The sequence below is a fragment of the Podarcis muralis genome, chromosome Z (assembly GCF_964188315.1).
Source record: "Podarcis muralis chromosome Z, rPodMur119.hap1.1, whole genome shotgun sequence".
Classification (NCBI taxonomy): Eukaryota; Metazoa; Chordata; class Lepidosauria; order Squamata; family Lacertidae; genus Podarcis; species Podarcis muralis.
This window is the reverse complement of record NC_135673.1, coordinates 41,616,183-41,635,216: the sequence shown is the minus strand read 5'-3', so window position 1 is coordinate 41,635,216 and position 19,034 is coordinate 41,616,183. Positions and strand designations below refer to the sequence as shown.

Genomic DNA, 19,034 nt, shown 5'->3' with positions numbered 1-19,034 from the left:
AGCAGAGTTGTCAGCTGCCATTACTGCGAAGGGGAAGGTAGCCTGAATCGAAACACCACAGGTCAGCTGAATGGCAACAGCGGCACATCTCCCCCTTCCCTAAATTAGATAACTGAAAAGAGGAAATTTAGAGGGGAAACAGGAATTGATTTTCACGCAAAAGAGCTTTGTGAGCTTAACTTTATGGCACTGAAAACAAATCCCTATGCAGAGCACATCCACAGAGCCTCTCTGCTCCTTAAAATTCAGAATGGATGTTTGTTTTCTTCATCTGGAGCAAGGCTGGGGGGACTGAAGGGCCACATTCTCCTCTGGTCAACCTGTTGAGGGCCACATGCCTGTGCTGAGCGGGCCAGAGGCAAAAGTGGTCAGAGCTACAAATGTAAGCTTCCCCTTTGTACAGCAGAATTATACACAGAATCGCAGAATTGCAGAATTGGAAGGGGCTGCCGAGGACCCTCTAGTCCAACACCCTTCAATGCAGGAATCACAGCCAAAGGATCCCTGGCAGATGGCTGTCCAACTTCTGTTTAGAAACCTGCCATGAAGGAGAGCCCATCACCCTCTGAGGGCGTCAGGAGAACCCAAGCACTTCCCCCTCCTGAAGTTTTTCAGCAGCGGACGTCCAGAAGCATCTCTGTCTCTAACCGTGGAGGCAGAGCATAGCCACCAGGGCCAGTAGTCACTGACTGCCTTACCCTCCACGCATTTGTCCAATCCTCTTTTAAAGCCATCCAAGTTGGAGGCCATTGCTACACAAGGACATAGGAAGAGCTTACTGGATTAGACCTCTTTTCTCAGTGGCCTCCTTGTCTCTATCCTCCATCCAGAGAAGGAAGAAGCATCAAGGACCCATCCCAGGCAGACCAAAATCCTCAGGATACAGAGCCCTGTGGGGAATGGTATTTCTTCTCACTCTATCATAGCTTCTGGGCTGCTCTGGTGCTGGAACTCCTGAGGAAGGTGGGGTGGCAAAGGCTGTGCCTGGTCTGAGATACACTCCTCTGTACACTATCTCTGGTCTGAGATACACTCCCAGCCTCTTCCTCTAAGGATGGGGAGTTGGGAGTCCTGGGTCATGTCAGCCGCCTTGAGAACTGTCATTAAAAGCGGATATAAATAACTCAAATAAACAAATGAGCAGGCACGGCGGCTATTTAAAGCCTACCAATAATCCCCTGGAATTGCTCTCATCAAACAATGCATGCTAGCCCAGCGGTTTTCATGATGGGTAATCTTTTTATTAGAGGATGTTTGATTTCAAATCAATGTGCAGTCTGCAAAGCGGCACATACTGTTCCCGGGGGGATTCAGGTGCATTGAGAGGAGGTTTTCAGTAGGCAACGCTAGAGAGAAGCATAAAGATGGGCTTTGGCTCAGTGGTAGGGCAACTGCTGTGCATGCAGGAGTTTCCAGGTTCAATCCCCATCATCTCCTCCAGGTAGGCCTGGGGGGGGGGGCAATACTGAGCTGGATGGACCAGTGGTATAAGTCAGCATCCTATGTACCATATTCTAAGGCATGCAAGTCCTTCCCAGGATTGCTGAACAATGCTTCCTAATGAAAGCCTGGCTCACAAATGTCAAAAAAGGGAGATTGGGTTGGGGCAGAGCCAGTCTCACTCTGCATGGGTCTACTTGCACCCTCCAGTCATGGTCGTTTGGCAGCAGCAGTGCTTTTCTGAGAGAAGGGAATCCTCTGAAGATAACCAACACATTTCAAAGCTACAAATATTGGGATTGTCAGCAGCTTGTAAGGAACCTTGAGCACTCTGTGTGTGTGTGTGTGTGTGTGTGTGTGTGTGTGTGTGTGAGAGAGAGAGAGAGAGAGAGAGAGAGAGAGAGAGTGTTAACAAAGGCAAAAAAAGTTGTTTTTCATTTCAAAAGCTTTCCAGTCCCTTGACCTTTCCATAAATAATAAGCACCCCACTTTGCAAAGCAGCATATCCAGTCATTAAAATGCATCAAACTACTTTGAAGAGAAGGAGAAGATGCAACAGTAAATTTACAGGAATAGAACAAATGCTTGCCCTCTTAACTGGACCTTTGAAATGGTTTGCTGCACACCAGCAAGTCCTTACGGCTTCTCCAGAGAACTCGCTCAGGAAGAGAAGCCTCCTTTTCGTTTCCCAGGGGATGGCCCTGTAAGGACTTTTCCCTGCATGGGAAACCCGTTTTCTACACAGTGGATTTCTTTTGTTCCTCTTCCCCCTTGGCGTGGAGAGAAGAGCTAGAACAAGCAGAATTTTTATGGTCTGCTGAGAGTCCAGCAGGGGGGCTGACAGACCTAACTGTAGGAGTAGAATTGGGGGAGCAAGCTGGTTCCCCTTTAAGCTTTTGTATCACGTGCACAGCTCTCATTTCAGCATATTTGATGAGATGACATCAGTCCAATGCCCCATCTCATGGATGATCTATGGCAAAGGTAGCCAATGTGTTGCCCTCCAGATCTTGTTGGACCACTGTTTCCAGCATCTCTTAGCATTGGCCAAACTGGGTGGCTTTGGTCCAAAATCTGCAGGAAACCATACTTGTTTTAGTTTCATCACACCCTAACCATAGGATATATGCACTTGCTCCATTCAAAGATTGCATGTTTATGTGTACACCGAGACCACCTTAGGTGTACGAACTCAGAAAGGTAATGCCTGAAGAGACGCCAAGCTAAATGTGGCGTGCATTCGTGTCTTGTGTAATAATCCGCAGTCCAGAAGACAACACAATAGCAGCTGGATTTACCATGCTAGGAGAGATCCCAGACACTAAAGGCACACAAAGCAAAACAAAAGAACATCAGGGTTTGATATTTATGTGTCATAATATTTTGACAATGCATTTCAAGAATGCTATGCTTGCTACTGGAATCTGCGCAAAGACTTGATTATTGCTTTTTATTGAATTTTAATGGGATAAATTGTTAAGTTTGGCTGAGTCACTTCTGCCTAGCGGGGTTGCCAGTCAAACTCTGGTGCTTTTGCACGGCTGTTTTTGTTTAGGGCTAATAATGCGTGAAGAACAGGTTCCAGTCTTTTGCATTCCAAAACCAAAGCAAAGGCTTTTTATAGACATATCCATTTGCACAGAGGTCCATGGCATATTGGTCCTCGTTATACACATAACAGAAATAATCATTCTGTAATGTTCTGCTTTGGGTGCAGAACCAGATGCACACCTTGGCATCGCTGAGTGGCAAGAAACCACACAGCTTTATTGCGACCCATAGATCCAAAATACACAGTACAACAATGATATCAACAGTTATTAATGCGTAAGAGTGGCCTTGCTAACCAACAGAGGAGCTTTAGTCCACATATACTGATTTCTGATCGTTACTGCCTGTGAGAGAAATTTTGAAACAGCCAGAGTAAAAGTATCAGTCTTATCCTCAAGGAGAACCTTAACATAAAAGGATTCAGTTACAGTTAGGTAGCCGTGTTGGTCTGCCTTGGTCGAAACAAAACAAAATAAAATTAAAAAAATAATAATTCCTTCCAGTAGAACCTTAGAGACCAACTAAATTAGTTATTGGTATGAGCTTTCGTAGTGTGCATGCTACTGGAAGGAATTCTTTAATTTTTATTTCATAAAAGGATTCAGCAATTCCAGGTTGTTCTGTTAATATCAGTTTGATTAGAAGCTGTCTAACCTGTTTTTTTACAGACGACAGAGTAATAAAATGTGTTCCATACATGCAACATCCTGGGAACATGTGCACAGCTTAGCTTGGTATGGTATGCCAGCACTTCAGATGGAGACATTTAATCTGGCTTTAGAAAATAGACGGTGATAGTTTGGTACGGTCAGATTCTTAAGTTAGGGAGATAAACAGAAAACCCTGCAGATATTGTATTCCTAAAACAGATGGGCCACATATGAGCAAGGTACAAAAATACTTTACAGTCTTTGAAATATATTAAAGTAAAGGTAAAGGACCCCTGGACGGTGAAGTCCAGTCAAACGCAAATATGGGGTTGAGGCACTCATCTCGCTTTCGGGCTGAGGGAGCCAGTGTTTGTCCACAGACAGCTTTCTGGGTCATGTGGCCAGTAGGCCTAAACTGCTTCCGGCGCAACGGGACACCATGACGGAAACCAGAGCTTTATATACGTTATTTGCACAATGGGCTGCACGTGATTGACTAATTCCGGGATTCTCCTGTAGGCCAATCAGGTTGTGGATTCACTTCCACCTGGAGCTGGATTGGGTGGGTCCTGCCGACCAATCATACTGCTGCTTTGTTCTAGGACCAATCAGACTGCTGCATTCTGAATCCTATTGTTCTAGGACCAATCAGACTGCTGCATTTTGGATCCTATTCAACTCAGTACATAACACTTAGGATGTTCCTATTTCCATCAGAGAAATGTTGGAAGCTATGAGCTACATGCTAGTATTCAGTAATGCAGGTCCAGATTTTACTATCAAAGGCTTGCAGTGCATATGGATAAGCATAGCCATTTTGCCCATGCCCATTTTGCCCATTAAGTCTCTGGTCAGCTGGGAGGCATGGGGCATTCTTGGCATGACAGCATAGTCTGGCAGGCTCCTGGCAGGGCCCCCTGGTTGCTTAGCTCTCTGAGGCCCGGGGCAAGTGTAATTGGTTTCTCCCCTAGCTTGCATGGTCCGGGGGCAGCCAGTGAAAGCTCTTAAGCACTGGTGATAGTGTCTCGGTAGCTGCCGTGTTTTGCACCAGATGGAACTTCTGGACCAGGTCCAAGGGCAGCCCCACATAGCAGTGCATTGAAACAATTGAATCTTGAAATTACCAAAGCATGAATCACCATTCCTGGGAACTGGGCTGTACAAAATGCTTAATATTGATGGCATGGAAGTTGAAAAATTCTTCCTGCCACAAGTGAGTGGAAACAGAACGTGCTTAAATTAGCACAACGTGAGTGAGTACTCTGCTGTAGACATGAGTAGCCTGAGCATTTTCAAAGAAATGTGTGGAAATCCCCGAGTATATATATAATTAGGGGATTAGGATTCTATTAGTATCACTCTCCCTCCCTCTCTTTCTCTCTCTCACACATGGATAAAGATCTTCAGTTTTACTAATATTATGATTTTATTGTTTGGAGAAAGGCAGGAGGTTGGGTTATTTTTGGTTTCACATCATTTCCATGTATTGCTTAATACCAAAGTAGGACTATGCCTTAATAGGAAGACTACACACACACACACACACACACACACACACACACACACACAATCCTTTTAAGTCATCTTCCTAGTAATTGCCTTCTCTGTTGTCATTGTTGAATCCTCCCCAACTCTCTACCAGTAGCAGGATGAAAAAGCACACCTTGATTGTACCCTGGATGGCTCTCTGTCCTCTATCAGGATTGCTGATAGATGGTGGATTCAATGAGGCCAGAATCCAATTTGATTTATTGCCTTTAAACTGCAGGGGCCTTCTGGATTTGGACTGCTGTTCTAGGAAAGTAGGCATTCCCTATGCAAAATGATATTGCCAGCGACTGACGTTTTGATTGTCTCTCAGCACTTGGGATCACAGAACAAATCTCAGTGGGTGATCGTAGGAAAATCTCTGCTTTCTATAAAAATAAAGTCACAGTCCTTTGTGTGCAAATTAAATTCTGTGCTGGGATACTCATAAGAAAGGGGATGCACACATATAAGATAAAGCTCCGTAAAATCTGGAAGAGGGCAAGGTTCAGTGATGGAGGCCATAGGTTCAGCCTCAGAAATGTTGGAACTACAACTAGGGAAACACAGGTTTGAATCCATATTCATCCTCCTAAGCATAAGACTGCACTTGCCCTCAGTGAAGTGTTATGTTACCATGTGTTAAATTTTGTGCTGGCATTTCTGGCCTGGTGGCTGGTCTTGTGAATGTGTCAGGACATGTCAATATGAGGCCCAGTGCGACAGAGTGGTTAGTCTAGGATTGAGGAGCCAGTCACTGTTATGTACTGAAGTTCTCACCCTGGGCCAGCAGGGGGATACTGTAGTTATGCAAATAAGGTATCGAAAGTGACGTTCAGTGATTGGATAGTTTTAGAAAATTGTTACAGTTACGTTGTACTGGAGCTCTATATAAGCAGGCTGACTGAACCCTTCAGTTCAGTGCTGTTCTGGCCTGTGAATAAACAAGAGCTGTTTGAAGAATCGCTGTCGCTGTGTCGTCTGATATGTTCACCCACAACTTAACAGTCACTCCCTCAGCTGAATCCACTTCATAGGATTTTGGGTGTTAAAGGGGTGTTTGGAAACAGAATCATGTCCTTAGCTTAGGTTTTACTAAATGCAAAAAGCGTTGATGCTTGAGCCTGCATAGAATCTGGGACACATGCATCCTGTCTGCCTGGTTGTCATTTTGAAACGGAAATGCTTCCTTGTAAAATGATCCCCATCTATTGCAATAGCACCATGACGATCCCATCATTCTTCCAAAAAAATTTCTAGCCAGTGATCACATGGACTGAGAGTGGCATAATGAGCTTATTAATTCTGAATAATACATGGTTTTGAAAGCTTCTGTCTGAAATGAGATGAGCTCTTTTATAGCGATGACCTAGCAGTACAATAAACCAAGAGAATTTATGGGGAGTACTTTAACAGACAGAACGGTGGCTTGACCCATGAATAAATCAATTTGTTTGAATCAACTTGCAGGCTGGGGTGGGGTGGGGACAAAATCTGCAATGAGCTGAAAGTTTACAAGGTAGCATATTGGATAAATGCATAGCAGGCAACAGCTGCTTCTTCAGACTTCAGGGTTTACAGCTGTGCTGCCTTTTTGTGGAATACGGAATCCAGTTCAGACTTAATGCCAAACAATAATTTGCCATGGTATCTTGAATGCTATCATCTGACAAACCATGGTTTGTTAAGAGCCCACCAAATCAGGATCTGAAACCATGGTTTGTTTGAGGTTTGTCTGCAAATCACACTGTCAGCTAACTGTAGTTTGGCATTAAGCCGAACCAGCAAAACCATGGTTTGAGATGCTCTTCCAGCTGTTCCAGGTTACTGAGATTCATAGGGAAGTCAGTGAAGAGAGAGACTGCATAAACCATGCTTTACTTGGAACACAAATTATGGTTTGGAGTTCTACATGTAGAAAGTTTCCCCATAGTTTCCCCTTCAATATAAGCTGCTGCTTCAGGCTTGGTCACTCATTGCGAGCAACCGGTAGTTAGAGTAGTCATATAGGTTGTGGCCATTTGAAACCCAACCTGCCCCCCTGTGACTGCTGTTCACTTCCATGGACCTCAGCCTCACCTGGACTTTGCACACTTATTTATTACAGTCATAATTCTGTGATTCCTCCCATGAGTTCAAGGTATTCATGTCCCTACTCAATAAAATAAAATAAAAACTATTCTGAGAGATAAATAATACTCCAAGATAACACATCCAGCATAAAACACACCTAAAATGTAAATCCATATATAACAGTGCAGGATAACATCCTAGGATAACATCCCAGCTGCTGGTGAGGACACACCCACACACATATATAGTTTGCATTTCTCTGACATTTAGGTCATGTTGGGGACCGTCCTTAAAAGTAGCATCTCCTGACTCCAGACTGCAGATACACATTTGAACTTTTTGAGTCCTAAATCTGTACATACGTGACTGGGAATTGTGTCTCACTCTCTTCCTGATTAATGAAAGAAGTAATAATACCAAGGTGTTCAAAATGAATCTGTTTCCTTTGGGTTTCTAAGGTGACATGTCAGTTTCTCCTTTATTGCTAAATCCCGAAGTTTGGGGCACCAGTTCTAGATATTTGGAACTGTAAGCATTTTCCCATTGCTGCACCATCATTTAATTTGTTGCCACAAGCATAAACCTAATCAAGTCTTTAGAAGGTGCTTCTACATTACCATCAAAAGATGCAGATAATAAGCATGGGCTGCAGCCTTTAACCATGTTCCCTCTGCTAATTTTATCCTTACACCTGCCCTGTGCGTTAGGTTATGATGGAGAAAGAGAGAGCGACAAGCCCAAAGTCACACAGTAAGCTTTGTGGCTAAGGAGGGATTTATGTGTGTATCTCCCTGATCCCAGTCCAACATTCCACTATGCCCTTCCCTCTAACAACGGGAGTTGCACTTCAACAATATCTGGAGAGCCACAAGTTCCCTGTTCTGCATTATCTGGATGAACTAATTACTGGCAAATCAATGTTTTGGGCAGTGTTCAGCAGCAGTCCTAATAAAGGCTATATTCTAGCAGAGCCAAAACACACAGCTTGATGATAGCATGTTGGCAAGCTGTGCCCTCTGGGTCTCACGCCTTGCTTTTCAGTGTCCGGTGGGTATCTGTTCTTTTTTCGGGGGGGGGGGTGTCTCCGTTTAAGTCATTGGCTGAGTGTCAATGAAAACAGTTTGTTCCATTGCCTTTAGCTTCTTGGTTGCCAGTTCCAAAGAGATCGTTGGCTTGCTGCTTTCAACTGCTGCAGCATCTTGCTTGGATGAATGCGCCGGTGCTTTTCCTAAGCATATTTAAAAAACAAAACACTTCAAGAAACAAAACGATGTCTAAGTAATAATTGCTGAAAGCATTGCAGTGTTGATGGAAGGACAAGAGCCAAATTTGAAGGGCAGAAATATGTAAGCAACAACATCAAGAGGGATATTTCTTGCTGTTGTGGGTTGTATATCTTCCCTTTATTGGACTGGCAGTGATATCAGCCAGATGACTGTGTCCCTCTGTGAACTGAGAAAAAATCCCATAAAGAGAAGGGAATGTAAGAGAACAGTTATTAAAATTTGGTCCAGTAAGGTTTTGGTTGTGTGTGTGCTTTGGAAAAAATCCCGCAGTGAAGTCTTGTGGCACCTTAAATACTTAACAGATTTATTGTGAGATAAGTTTATTTGGTGCCACCTGGTATTTTATGAATTCTGTAGTTGACTTGGCATGAGGAAAAGTGTGTGCGTGTATATCTGTGTGCTTTTAACAAGGTGTCACATTTTTTAACTGCAATCAGTTTCAGAACTTGCTCTATCAAGTTAAACTGGGTGCACTTGCAGAAATTTAAACAATGCTAAAGAAAGGGGGGAAAGCACATTTTACATCCAGGCAGTTTAAATGAATGTAGAAGTTCTATAGCCACCAATTTATATGTTATGTAAATTGAGTAAATTGCCTGAGGTCTCTTTCCTTGAATAATCTAGATCGCATCTGCACCACACATTTAAAGCAGTATCATACCACTTTAAACAGCCATGGCATCTCCCAAAGAACCATGGGAACTGTAGCTGGTTGAAGATGCTGAGCATTGTTAGGAGACTCCCTATTCCCCTCACTGAACCACAGTTCCCAGAGTAGTTCCCGTTTTTTTGGGAAACTCTGTCAGTTTCCTCCTCTCTAGTCTCATTGTTGTCCCTTGCAAAACTCAGTAGGGAGGAGAATGGGGCAAAACGTGAATTAGTTGGCTCTGCCTGTTGTTGGGTTTGGCTCCAGCTACTGTTTGGGCTCCCTGTTTTCTGCCCTACCAGCCACAGCCACACAAGACCCAATGATCAATAAGCTCCACCCACCTGTGGGGTGTGTGGAGATAAGGATCTTGCCTGGTGACTGGATCTGGTTCCCCACACCATTTTAGATGACTTCGTAAACACTGTGGCGTTAGCATGCAGTGTTATTTGTTTGCTGGCAGCTGTTAACAGTTTGGCAATGGCAATGACTGAGAGTTACTGCTATTCCTTCCAGGTGGGTTTATACATTTTGTAAGGAAGTGGTTTTCTTATTTATTTTATTTTTAAAAAAACCATTAAACCAAGCTTGCTTAAGTGAGAGTTTGGGCCTGTTGCCATTTATGAAACCACAGGACTTGGTCCATCAAAACTTAATGGATGTGTTGAAGGAGTCTGCCTAGCTGAATTCTGAGTATCATTAAATAAGATGAAATGCTATAATCTGGTGTGCCAGGCAGCCCCCCAGAATTACACTTAATGCACGTTAACTTTCCAAGTGACGCTGCAAAGTAAAGAACTCTTAATTGGATTGTCTCGCGCTGGCAGCCAATGCATGCTCATCTGTTATAATGAAGACTTTGTGTTCTGAGAAATGTTTTCTCCTAGGACTGGAAAGTAGTTAGGCTTTTGGGACAGGCAATGGTGTTGCCATTACCATGGTTAAAATGAGTTTTAAAATATCCTTCCTCACCCCCACCCCTTTCTCCCTTTTTTTAGAGTTCAAGACCCAGTTTTATAACCAATGATCTGGAATGGCTTGAACAAAGATTTCCCAAACTTCTGATAGATGAGAACCAAAATAAACGACACACGGGAGATTTAGAAATGCTCTCTCTGCCTATAGCCCTGCCCCTCTGAACCTCAAACTAAATATTAATAATTTATAGCCAACTGACCAGAAATAAAAAGTTATAGGATGTAAAATACAGAGGAAAAAGGGTAACCTCAGAAAGCGATAACAGATTAATGGAAACAGCGGTAATTTTTGCAACTTACCTGTTAAAAAACCAGAGCTCTCCAATAAAACGATCAGAGACTCTGAAGACGGGCCTGGGATGGTCTGTGAGATGGAGTATTATCACAGTTTCTCTGCCTCTCTCATCACCCCAGGATAAAAAAAATCCGTTTTTTTTTTTAAAGTGCTGCCGATTCCATCTCTCTGTTATTACAAGGACAGTGTTGTTTGCAGGAATTTTTGGTATATATATGCCCTATAAACTTTTTGAGGGAAATGCATTGAAGCCTGCAGAGGGGGTGGGGACCCACTTTCCTGTATCTGGTAATAGATAGTCAGTTCAAATCAAGCAGCCTATTCTGAAAACCAGAACCTGGCAAACCTGGAGGGATGCTTTGTTGTTTGAAAAGCAGTTGCGTGGAGCTCCTTGTTTCAGTGGACTGCCATGAGCTGCATATCCTCCTTCCCTGCTTATCTTCTGTTCAAAGTCACCATCTCCAGGTCGCTTTTCACTCTGCAGGGGAAAAGACACAGGGATCCTGTTTCAGGACAGTTTTGTGTTGGGGAAAGAGGTGCAAGAAGCACCCTCAGCTCTGCAGCATCTCTGCAAGAGGAATAATGAAATGACGGAGTTGCACCTGGTGCAGAGATAGCATCAGAATCACCTGCCTTCTACACCTCCAACACAGCCAAAAGTAGATCTGTGGCCCTTGCAGAGAAGCAGCAGAAAACACTCTTCCATTCTTTATAGCACACAGCTTTGGCTGAGCAAAGAAAACAGAGCGAAGGTATGGAATTAGCAGACTTAGGAGTCCTTGTTAGCACAGGTGTCTTTAGAAGCACCTTCATCCTTGCCAGCTTTATTTGAGCTTGTTGGCTTTATCTCACCATCTTCTTATTCAAGAGAAAAAATTGGGCACAATTTTTTGTGCACAAGGAGAATCATTCCTGAAGCTTATTGCTTATTTGCCTCTTCCTCCAGCCTCATATGCCTTGTTGGCTATTGATTCTTTTGAAGAGAGCTTCTTTTCTTTTGAAAGCAAGATATCATTACATTATAGGATGGGGTGAGAGGTTGGTTGGTTTAGACGTTACCTTTGGGTCCCCTCTGTAGTTTTATACCTGTAAAATGTTGAAGGAACTGTTGAAGTGGTCAAACCCGTCTCTTGGGCTTCATACACACTAACCTGTCTGTAGCACCAAAATGTAGTTTTTCTTCAATCTGGAATCGTTCATCCACAAGGTTGTGTGTGGTTACTTGATATGTCTTTGATTACGTTTCCCATACCTTTCCCTCCCTGCCCAGGTGAATGAAGAAAGAAGTGGTAACTGCAGTCTTGAGGTATGCCCTCCCACATCATTGGGCAGGTGTAGGCACACATGTGTTTTCAAACAGACATGGTACAGCCAGTGCTACTTTTCTAGAAAAAGAGGTGCCGGAGCTCACCATGAACTTCTCCCTTCTTCTCTTAGAATGGCAATAGCGCCCACCTGAGAGGTGCTGTTGCTGAGCTCTGGTGAGCTCCAGCTGAGGGAAAATACCCTGAGTACAGGGCAATGCAGAATTAATTGGCAGTGCACATTTATTTTTGTAATGCAACTAGTTTGTCTTGAAGCACTTTTCAGGGGCAAGAAATATGCAGTAAACCTAGTGTGTAGACTACATAGAAAAAAGCAAATACTCAGTCTCCAATGATTAGGTTATCCATGTCTTTTCCTCCCTACATACAGCCCAGGTGAATGAAGAAGAAAGTCATGATTGTAATCTTGGTTTACACCCGGAGTCAATGGGTATTTGAAGATACACCCCTACATTGCTAAGACAGCCTAAATCTGTTTTCGCTTGTTTTTTTCCATGGTCATATGGTAGGACAGTGGTTTTTAACCAGTGTGCTGGGGTGCCTTGAATGATAGTCATGGGTACTGCAGCAACACTGGCCTCTGTCCCTCTTTCCCTCCCTCCCTCCTCTGATGCCCTCTTGCATCTCTGCCCCCCCCCCCCGGCTTGCACAGCTGTTTGTTGCAGCAGCCCTGGCTACAAGCTCCCCAGGTGAATGATGCCTCTGGGACTGGCCAGGGGGTGCTGGTGGCCAGGAGAGGGAGCCCAGCCAGCTAGTACTCCAGCCCTTGCTGTTGGGAATGGACAGACAAGTGGGAGGCCAGGCAGGCAGGCACTGTGCTGGCCTTTCTTATGTTTGCTGTGTGGAAGGCCTGCCTGGGAGCTGAGTGCCTGGTGCTGAAGGGGAGCCAGTCTGCCATGCAGGCCTGGCAGTGCCCGCTGTTGCCACTGCTGCTTCCCAAGGTAAGGTGCTGGCCTCACAGTCATCTTTGGCCAGTCTCTGTTGGGCCACTAAGGCTGGGGGCATTTTCTTCCCAGGCCTCTCTTTGGGGCAGGGAGGGGCAACTCAGTGACCAGGGGCAGCAGCAGCTGCTGCCTGGAGGACTCCCAAAGAGGGAGAGAGGAGGCTGGGGGAACCTTCCACAAGGGAGGGTGTTCGAATAAGGGTGAGAGGCTGCCAGCTCTGCAGGCAAGGGGTGATATAACTGGGCTCCTGAGCCCCACAGGAGTGCCTCCTCACATTGAGTGCAGAAAGAATGTAGGAAGCCGTAGAGTCAAAAGGTTTGAAAACCTCTGCTGTAGGGTAAAGGAGACTCAATATGCAGCGAGCTTTTATTTTAGGCATGAAGCCAATTTCTCAAGAAGCACTTTTCAGGGGCAAAAAAGTATGCAATAGATCTTGGTTATATGTGGATTACATGGAAAAAACAAGCACTTGATCCCCTTTGATTCTAGAAAAAAAAATGTTGTGTAAATGCAGCCTTTGTTAAGTTAATGGATGTAGCCAAGCCTATCATGTACCTCTTTGAGGGACTAAAAAGAGTTGACCGAGAAAAACTGTGTTGTCATAGAGACTACTTGCTTGAGATGCTTCCAGAAGAAAGGAGAAAGGATTCTCCGCCACCTTCCATGGCAAGAGGCGATGCAATCCTGTAAGGTGTAGGGAAGTAATAGGCCAAGGATCAGTCTGGTGTAAACTCTTGCAGAAGTTCAGCAAGAGGACGTGCACCAGTTGGAAGCAAAGCAGTATGTCTAGCCCAAACCTTTTGCAGGTGCAAATGGCATTGAAAGCCAGATTGCATGTAACCACCTTTATACCACCATGAGCATAAGTCAAGATGTTGGCATCTGTCTGTCTTGGGAGGCAATGGAAGAGTGTGTGAAGTCAAACTGTTGGAAGGTTACAGTGCCTGTTATGCCTGTGGAGACCAATACAGGAGAGACATGTTTTGCTGCAGCTGGGGCAGATGAAGGTGTGTGGCTGTGTTGCTGCAGATGCACCATAGCATTTCTCCTCTCTGCGTTCCTCCCAGCAGTCATTTCTCTTCTGGTCACTGTTGTGGATACACAACCTACCTTGTCTTCAGACACTGTGGTTGTCTTGCAAGGGATTCCCACACAGTTGCCAGCCTTCATATGTTTGAAGATGAGTGCACAATGCAAATGGTGTCTGAAGGAGCCCAGAGAGGCTTGACCTGCTTTCTGTGCTAAAACCAAAGCTATAACTTTGGGGACCCCTGGGAACCCAGTAGAGAAGCAGGGTCTGCTGGAGTGTTAATGCCATGAGCCATCATACACTCAGTCTGCATATGTGTGTAAGTAAAACCATATATCGCCAATGACACAGTAGTCTCCGGTAACCTGCATTCAAGGAAACCCAACCCTAGGTCTGTGCAGGCACCTCAAAAGTATCTCACTGCTTGGAGATTGGAGTGCATGCAACAGTGGCATTCCTTGTCCAGCTTTCCTTGCTTCAAAACACAGCTCCAAGCACATGAGAACCCTTCTCTTCCAAGGAACATTAATCCACGACTGGCAGAAAAGGCTTAAGAGGGAGCCTAAGATTCTGGGTGGACTGTTTATGTGCAGGGAAAGTAGGGGGTGGGCAGTTTTCTTATTTAATGGTTGTTGCCACTTCAAAAAAAGAAAAGAAAAAAGAGGATGCTTAGGAGCAAGGGAAGGATACAGCTTTCCCAGCAAACTTTGCTTCTCTTCTTCACTGGACAATAAGATCCTTGGCGGAAGATTGAGTTACTCAGAAAGGGAAACCAGAATCAAAGCCGGGGGCTTACTCTGCATGACTGACTGGCTGATCCCTAAAAAGGATTCCATTCTCAGTTCCTGAAGGCATGTTCCCAAGCTCAGCTTCTCATGTGAGCTTCGAAACAAGCTGGAGGTAAAGTGAGTTAGACTGGGCTTTCCCACTTGCCGAGTGAGATAGAGAGAAGCTCTTGCTAACCTGGTCTCATAACTTGGTCTGTTACAGACTGTTTTATCCCGTGCTTCAAATGTGGAGAATACTGTCTGCCCTGCCCTTGCAAGTAAGTCTAACAAAGTCACTGGTATGAGAAAAACTTTATTGACTCCTCTGCCCACCCTGTGCCTGCACTTAATTCACTTGTAACTACAGTTCTAATATGCTTACAGAATGGATATATTGTTTTTCAGTGCTGTGCTATCAAAGTAGCACGTAATTAAATCAATTACATACAAGCAATTTAGAATCAATATATAAATAGCAAAAACCCCTAAAGCCTGCTTTAAAAAAACTCTCACACATCAAAAATAAGCAAGATCAGTTGTAGATGATGAAAACGAGAAGCGGTGCAAACTCACAAATGCAGAAGGGCACAGAATGAAATTCACTTGTTTGCAAAACACCAGTACATCTTTTCAAACCATCTTCCCAAAGGTTGACTGAATGCATGGAGGAGGAGCAAGATTGCAGCTAATGAATGCATCTGAATACCACTTGGTGAGGAACAGTCATTGAGCATGGCAAGATCTGTCAGAAGAAGAGTCAAGGCCAGGCATAGGCAAGCTCGGCCCTCCAGATGTTTTGGGACTACAATTCCCATCATCCCTGACCACCGGTCCAGTTAGCTAGGGATCATGGGAGTTGCAGTCTCAAAACATCTGGAGGGCCGAGTTTGCCTATGCCTGGGCAAGGCTATCTCAAATCTGATCACCTTCAGAAGGTGATTCATCTTCTGCAGGATGAGAAGACAAGGGACAAGCCTTTCTTCTGCGCTTTCCTATCCCACTGCATCCTGGCTCCTCAGGGACCTTGGTCTCCTTCTTCAAATGCTTTGGGGACTGTTGTGAAGAACTCCCCCCATTCCTTTTTGCTATGGCGGTCCTGGCCTCACACACACACTGGATTGCCACCAGCATATTTACTTTCCAACTTTCTGTGGAGCAGGAGAGGAACCCCCACCAGCATTTCAGGAGCACAGCACTTTCCGTGGAGCCCTGGCAGCCACCACTTTGTTATTGTCCACATTCACACCCACTGCTGTTCCTTGCAACACATGAAGCAAGACATCTGAAATTAGGCTGTGTAGATCTTTCATGTGCGAAGCACATGTGCAGCAGCAGCAGCAGTCAAGCTATGTGTGTGTGTCACTGGCATGGCTCTTGACACTTACTGTAATATGAGAAACAGATATCAGAAAGGCAACACAGGGCCCCTGAATACTTAACCCATCTCTCACTTGTGGGAAATTCTTCTGTCCTACCTAATGACCCAAAAGCTTCTCATTCCCAGCCATGGAGATACATTGGGTTGTGTGTGTGAGAGCAAATGCTCTAGAAGGCTTTGACCACTAGTAATGGCTTGGGTGGGAAAAGCTGCCATTGCCTTCTGCCCTAATAAGCCAACAACTACCACTTTCTGGTAGCTAAGGCAGGAATGTGGGACGTGGGTGGCCACAGAGCCTAGGACTTGCCAATCAGAAGGTCGGTGGTTTGAATCCCCATGGCGGGGTGAGCTCCCATTGCTTGGTCCCTGCTCCTGCCCACCTAGCAGTTCGAAAGCACATCAAAGTGCAAGTAGATAAATAGGTACCGCTCCGGTGGGAAGGTAAACGGCGTTTTCGTGTGCTGCTCTGGTTCGCCAGAAGCAGCTTAGTCATGCCGGCCACATGACCCGGAAGCTGTATGCCGGCTCCCTCAGCCAATAAAGCGAGGTGAGCACCGCAACCCCAGAATTGGTCATGACTGGACCTAATGGTCAGGGGTCCCTTTACCTTTGAGGCAGGAATGTTGGGGGTTTTCATTTGCTGAATGACCTTCTGCCATCTGTAAGGGAGTTGTCAGGGAATGAGGTCTTGCACTAGAATGCTGTGCAGGTGCCAAGGCTCAAATCTGCAAGCAGCTCCTCGGAGAGGAATCCCAAGTGATGTGTGAGACCGTGGCTGCTGACTGGTGCGTATTGGGACTTGAAGGGCCAGAAGACAGGGAGCCCCATGGTAGGTGGACCAATGGCAGGTGGAACGGGCTCATTCTAGTTTTGCCCCCGTTGTGCTCCCTGCTGTGTTCTACAGGGGCAAAACAGAGACTAAGGAGAAGGAGGAAAGTGACAGTAAAGGGCTGCGCCTTGTGGTGGTTTTTTTAAAAAATGATCCATATTCTTTATTTGTTTCCATCGTTTTCCAAAACTGGTACAAAAATGAAAATAGTGAAGGGGAGGGGAATGCAGTCGTGGGGATTATTGACGTTGCCACCAGACATAATCAGCAGGATAGCTGCTTGCTTGAACAGAGTCCTGCAGCTCAGACATGACCCTCCCCCCTTTTAAAAAGAACCCCACACAGTCACCCTCTCATCCCCACCCTCTCTCACCCATCCACCCACCTGCTTCATAAAAAGTCAAAGAATTTGACACAAAACAAGCTTTGGTCGCTAGCAGTAAACATGGGAGTTACGTTCGTTTTGTCTCCTAGTACACAATAATGTAGCCACGCAAGAAGTCGTCATCATCCCCCCACCCTTCCCACCCCCAATATATCCAGTGCTCCCTATTCCACAGTGACCCTGAGTGCAGACTTGGTGCTGACTGCAATGCACACTGCTTGCCCTAATGCATAGTGTCCATCACTGTCTAAAATGGTAATCATATTGCCAATTCCAAGCAGGGATTTACTTGCAAGACCAAGCTGAAGAGTTTTAGAAACCGTCTTGTCATTTAAAAAAAAGACCTGGGAGACTGACCTAAAGAATTTCCAAAACAATTCTGCAAACTAGTGGGTAGAAGAAGCTGCAATCAACATCCCCCCCCAAGAACATTGTTCCTCTTGGTTTGCAGATAAATCACTGTTGTTTCAGAAGTCCAATTCGCTCATTGGTTGTAGGAACATAGGGGAAATTCCCCCCACCCCTTAACCAGCTCTCATGTGGCAAAGTTGCAAAGTGGCAAGGTACAAAGGGGGTGCCCCCCTCTATGCCCCTCTGGTGCAAATGCCCACCACATGCTTTGGCTATTTGCCACACCCTCAAGTTTGTGAACAATCATCAAAAAGGAAAACTGGAAATAAGCCAGAAAGATTTACATAAGATATTTACACATACTAAATATCTAAGAAGGGAATGGGGGGAAACAATGCTACTGTATTTTATTTTTAAGACGGATACAAAACTAGAAGGGGTAGCATTTTAATCTTTGGACACACTCTAAGGAAGCATCCCCTTTCTTCTGGCAACTATATAAACCAATGCATTTGCCCCCATTGACACAAGGCACGTTATCCTGAGGCAGCCTTCCTTGGTGGTCATGGAGAGGAAGCCGAACCCAATCCGCACGTTGAACCACTTACAGATCCCGGCGCCATGCAGGAGTGGCTGGCTCTCCTCGTCTGGCTGGGGCGCAGCCACCTGCAAACTGCTGGTTAGAAACAGACCCCGTTCTGCACCCCCGGTGGAAATGGTGGACTGGTTGGAGCAGCCTCCCCTCCTCTCTCCATTGGGGTGGCTTTAAGGAAGAAACAGGCAGATGGGGTTTGGCTAAGCACAGACTGAGGTTGGTGGGGCAGTGCCCCACTTGTAAACTTGGAATTTAACCTTTGCACCTGTTGTATAGTCAGAAAGATGGGCGACAGACACAGCCCTTTATTACAGCAGTTAGCACTGCTCTGAGTCTCTGAACAACAGCGAAGCTGGCTGCCTTATATAATGCTCAATAACTTGTAACAGTAATGATTTCCAATTAACTACCCAATCAGTGAAAACAACTCTCAATCCTTCATTTGCATACTGGTGGCCCAGAGTGAGAACTGCAGCCAGTCTGAATACATAACAGCACCAAAGAAGAGAACTGCAGGCTGTGCTGATAGGCCAGAGTGGCTCAGGTGATACCGCCTGGGGGCTGCCATCTTTTTTCTGTGGAGGCCATCACCTGCTCCTCAGCCCTGCAAGTTCCTTGTCAAATAGGGCATTCTGGGGCATTAAGATAGCAGCTGCTACCTTGATGGAGCTTTGAAGAGCTCCAGTAAGGCCCCCCCCCCCAAAAAAAAACATTTCCCACAACCTCTGGAATTAGCAAAGGGTGGGGTTGCTCCCACTGATTCTTACACCATGCTCCCCAACCCAATTTGGATGGAATGTTTGGTTTTCCAAATTTTAGCCAGCTCTATTCTTAACTGCATTGGAGTTGGACCTGACAGCAAGCAGTATGAAAAGCACCGGTGATTCATCTTGTCACCAAAACCTCTTGGATGAGGAGGTAAATAGAGAACTGTCCATCACTACTTCTTCCCAGTTTCACCTGCTTCTCCAATGTTTCTGTTCAT

The 19,034-nt window shown here is 45.2% G+C and overlaps 1 protein-coding gene and 1 long non-coding RNA gene across 5 annotated transcripts in view; one reads left to right on the top strand and one right to left on the bottom strand.

Annotated features, from left to right (window-relative positions):
- Positions 1–19,034, top strand: part of GPR50 (G protein-coupled receptor 50) — a 45,025-nt gene that overhangs the window by 10,484 nt on the left and 15,507 nt on the right. The gene's annotated exons all lie outside the window — the stretch shown is intronic.
- The window catches only part of LOC114588810 (uncharacterized), a 117,050-nt gene continuing 99,653 nt past the window's right edge, over positions 1,638–19,034 (bottom strand). For 3 of the 4 annotated variants that reach the window (XR_013391448.1, XR_013391447.1, XR_013391449.1), the window contains 2 exons: positions 10,451–10,923; positions 1,638–8,469 (listed from right to left, as the gene is read on the bottom strand). This is a non-coding gene — a long non-coding RNA (uncharacterized LOC114588810). The remainder of the gene's footprint in view (positions 8,470–10,450; positions 10,924–19,034) is intronic. The other variant, XR_013391450.1, reaches the window with a different exon arrangement.